We start from the raw sequence: 4,678 nt of genomic DNA, 5'->3' as shown, positions 1-4,678 counted from the left end.
TTTTTTTTTTTTTTTTTTTTTTTTTTTTTTTTTTTTTTTTTTACTGGCTATTCCAGAAAACCTTAAGAAAAAGCAAAAGAATTATGCAGAGTTGATGATCGAGTGTCTGAAAAAAGCAGTTTGCCCACAAGATGTTTCAGAAGGCAAGAAGGAAGCTTATCTATGAAAAAAGCTAACCATTACCACAAGGAATATAGGCAGATGTACAGAACTTAGATGTGAATGGTGAGAATGTCAAGAACAAATGGCAACTTCTGTGTACCTGTGGAATACAAACTGGCATCTTCTTGGGATCAGAGATGTCAATGGTGTGAACTCAAAGGTTTGAAAGGTGTTGCTGCTTCTTTGCCTTCATCAGATCTTCAGTGGCACCTTGGTAAGTTCAACAAGGCTTCAGTTAACATACTAACAATTGTGGAACCATATATAGCATGGGGATATCCAAACCTGAACCCAGTGAATAAATTTATCTATGAGTGTGGTGATGGCAAAATAAGTAAGAAGTGCATTGCCCTGACAGACAACACGTTGATTGAGCAATCTCTTGGTATATATGGCAGCATCTGCATGGGAGAGGATCTGATTCACAAGGTCTATAATGTGGGAAAACATTTCAAAGAAGCAAACAACTTCTTATAGCCCTTCAAATTACCTACTCCATGAGGGGAATGAAGAAAAAGACCATCCATTTTGTTGAAGGTGGAGATGCTGGTGGCAGAGAGGACCAGATCAGTAGGACTATTAGTAGGATGAACTAAGGTATCTGCCACGATTATTTTTGTAATCTGGTCACTTAATACATGACTACTTCCAAATTGGAAAAAAAAAGTTGATGTGATCATCTTAATAAAAAAAAAGAATTTGACAAAATTCAACATCCATTTATGATAAAAGTCTTTAGCCAAATGGGTACAGAGGGAACCTTTATCAACATAATAAAGGCCACATATGACAAGCCCACAGCTGACATCATACTCAGCAGTGAAAAGCTGAGAAAGCTTTTCCTCTAAAATCAGGAACAGAAGTATAACTTTAAATGCCTGTACTAGACAATAGGAAACTTGAAAATAAATTATATATGCTTTTATTTCAAGAACTTGGAAAGAAAAAGTGAATCAAATCTGAAATATAAAAGAAAAGAAATAATTAAAAGAATAAATCAAATCAATAAAATGTAATGCAAACATTCAAAAGAAGCAATCTTTAAATTTTTTGAAGACATGAATAAAATTGATTAACCCCTAGCAAGACTGAGTAAAAAAAAAAAAAAAATAGAATGAATAAGACAACAAAATCAAGGATGACAATTGGCAATACGGTAGCATCTATACTTTTCCTCACTGGATCAAAAAAGATCATAAGAGATTATGAACAACTTTTTAGTAGTAAATTAGAATATTGGAATGAACTGCAAAAACTCCTCAAAATAAAACTATAGGAGGGGTAAGAGCACATAGAAAACTGGAATTACTTCATTTATCAAGTAAAGAAATTAAATCTGTTATTGACAACATTCTCACCAAAGTGAACCTAGGTTTAGATGTTTTTATCAGTGAATTCTATGAAATATTATATACACAGAAAATACTAATGTTACACAACACTTTTCCTGATAATAGGGAAGATTCACTAATATATTTTAAGAAGCCAGAAGAATCCTGCTACCAAAACATGATAGAGACATTATTAAAAGAAAAAGCAAAGTACCAAGGAATCATCCTCAAGAATATAGACAAAAATCCTCAATAATATATATGCAAGTCAAATTCTGTGATAATTAAAAAGAAATGGTTCAGCATTACCAAAAGGGACTTATCCATAAATGAAAAGCTGATTTAATAATCAAATCACTATGAAAGATCACATTAACAGAAAAAATAAAGGAAAAAACTATTTTTATAGACACAGTAAAAGAATTTCATAGAAGTCACCACCCATGTATCATTTTTAAAAAGTCTTCTTGTCAAACCAGAAATAGAAGGGAATTTACTTTACCATATAAAGAGTATCTACAAGTTCTAATATGAGTGGCAAAGCAAAAAATTTAAGGAACGAGATCATATACTGTATGATTCCACTTACACAAATATAGAAGCAGGTAAAAGTATGTGGTCTGAAGTCAAGAGATTGATTACACTTCCAACTGTTAATGTTGAGTTTTTGGATGGATGTGTTCTGCTTGCAAAAATTAAGCTATACATTTCTGACATTCACTTTACTGTATGCATATTATACCTCAATAATCAGTAGAAAGGACAATAATATTCATCATCATCACTTCTCTTAAATATTTACTAGAAATCCTCATCCATGTAATAATGGCAAGAAGAAAAAATTGCATTAAGGATTGGAAAATAATAAAACTATTATTAACAGATGACATATCTCTGAACTTAGAATATGTCAAATAATGGTTAGAAAAAATTTAAAACCCCTAAGCAAATTAAGAAACTTCACTAGATATAAGACCAATGTGCTAAATTGTATTGCTCACAGCAGCAATAGAAATTAAAAATGAAATAATTTATAGAAGCATTGGAAGCCAAATATTTAGAAGTAAATCTAACAAAGGATGTGTGAAAATGACACTAAAAATTAAATGGCATGATTGAGAAATATTTAAAAAGAGCTAAATAAATGTAGGGATGTATTGTGTTTTTGGTTATATGACTCAATCATGTTTGGATACCAATTCTTTCAAAATTTATCTACAGATTTAATGAAACCCTTACTCTACATTGATTTCCAATGATCCTCATCCCTTGATATTAATACCCCTTTGTAATGGGCTCCCACATTATACCAGGGTTGGTCTACGTGACACACAGAATGCTACAGAAATGATAGTTTATCACTTCAGAGACTAGTTTATCTAAGATTCTACAGCTTCCATTTTGGTCACCTTCTCTCACCATTCTCTCTCTTGGATTACCTGCTCTGAGGAAAACAATCTACCTACCATGCCTTGAGATCACTCAAGCTCCCCTGCAGAGAGTCCCAGCTAATAGTGAGGAACTGAGTGAGTCAACAGCGAGTCTTAGCAAACGTGGATAGTTTAGCTTTAGTCCACATTTCATAGGCATGCAGCCCCAAATGACATCTTGCCTCTAACCTCCTGAGAGATACCAGAACCATCAGATAGCTAAGTGTTTGAGAGAACACGTATTGCTTTATGCTGTTTGATTTGAAGGTGATTCATTGTGCAGCAGTAGATCAGTGGTATAAATCCCAATCTAAATCTCGGGAATTTTGGTGGAAACTAGATGATCCTAAAACTATTACAGAAATGTAAAAGGCCAACAATAGCCAAAGCAATCTCCAAAGGAATAAATCTCAAGTCCTAACATTACCAAGTATCAAGGGTCACTATAAAGCTGTATTAAGACAATGTGGGATAGGCACAAGGACAGACAACCTTCCCAATGGAAAAAAACGGAGTGTGCACAAATTTGTGGAGACATTCCAGTCACCTAGTTTATGACAAAATAATTCTGCAGTACAATGCGGAAAAGTGTCTTTTCTATAAATGGCATGAGATAAATTAAATGTTCTAATGGGATAAATCTACCTGGACCCATCCATCATTAACAACACACAAATCCAGACTGACTGCCAACCCAAACACAAAAGTTAAAACAATATATATATATATATATATATATATATATATATATATATATATTTATTTTAAAGATTTTATTTATTTATTTGACAGAAGAGATCACAAGTAGGCAGAGAGGCAGGCGAGACAGGGAAGGGGAGCAGGCTCCCCGCTGAGCAGAGAACCCGATGTGGGGCTCAGTCCCAGGACCCTGAGATCATGACCTGAGCCGAAGGCAGAGGCTTTAACCCACTGAGCCACCCAGGCGCCCCCAAACAATACATATTTTAAAATAAAATATGAAACATCTATATGAATGTGGGGTGGGGAGATATTTTTTAAACAAGGGATAAAAAGGGTTGTTTAATGACTGAAAATTAATTGAACCACATTAAGATAGAATGTTTTGTTCATTAAACAATAAGGAAAATAATACAAACTGTGATGATTGATATTTGCATTACACATACCCAAAGGACTTACATGCATCATATATAAAGATCTCTTACATATCAACTCAACTGAAGACTTCTGCCAAAGACCTGATACCCCACAAAAGAAAGTTTCTTAATGACCAGAATGCCATTCTGGTGAAACAGTGCACATTCAGGTGAAATGGTGCACACATACTTATTTAAATAAGGAAACAAAAACTACAATTCATTTATCATTAAATCTCTATTAGAAAGGCTAAAATCAATTGCTTCTCAGCCTTTTGGCTAAGATCAAGTGTAGAAAGGCTAAAATCAATTTTTAAAAGGTAATACCAAGTGTTGGGAATGATGTGAAATAATGGTCTCAAATACTGGTTTCAAAAATTCCTGTTTAGTGGGTAAACTGAATGTGTCATTTTGGAAAAATTTTGGCCACAGCTACATACTCTGGGATACAGTAGTTCTTTAAGTGTATATTCAGTAGAAATGCATGCATGTATTTTCATATAGCAGTGAGAATTAGCACTCTACAAACCAGGAAAAAATATGGTTGACTCTAACATAACATTGAGCAAAAGAGCTAGAAAAAAAGATGTGCATGTAGTTTAAGTCCATTTACATAAAATATGCAAACAAGCTAAAG

At 33.6% G+C, this 4,678-nt stretch overlaps 2 pseudogenes; both read left to right on the top strand.

Annotated features, from left to right (window-relative positions):
* LOC132015060 (60S ribosomal protein L7-like) overlaps positions 1–758 on the top strand; it is a 6,026-nt pseudogene extending 5,268 nt beyond the window's left edge.
* Positions 759–4,300: 3,542 nt separating this feature from the next.
* LOC132016937 (U2 spliceosomal RNA) lies at positions 4,301–4,442 on the top strand (annotated as a pseudogene).
* The last annotated feature ends 236 nt before the right edge of the window (positions 4,443–4,678 follow it).

Source organism: Mustela nigripes, chromosome 4 (genome assembly GCF_022355385.1).
Source record: "Mustela nigripes isolate SB6536 chromosome 4, MUSNIG.SB6536, whole genome shotgun sequence".
NCBI lineage: Eukaryota > Metazoa > Chordata > Mammalia > Carnivora > Mustelidae > Mustela > Mustela nigripes.
The sequence above is the reverse complement of the archived record's forward strand: the minus strand, read 5'-3'. Positions and strand labels throughout refer to the sequence as shown.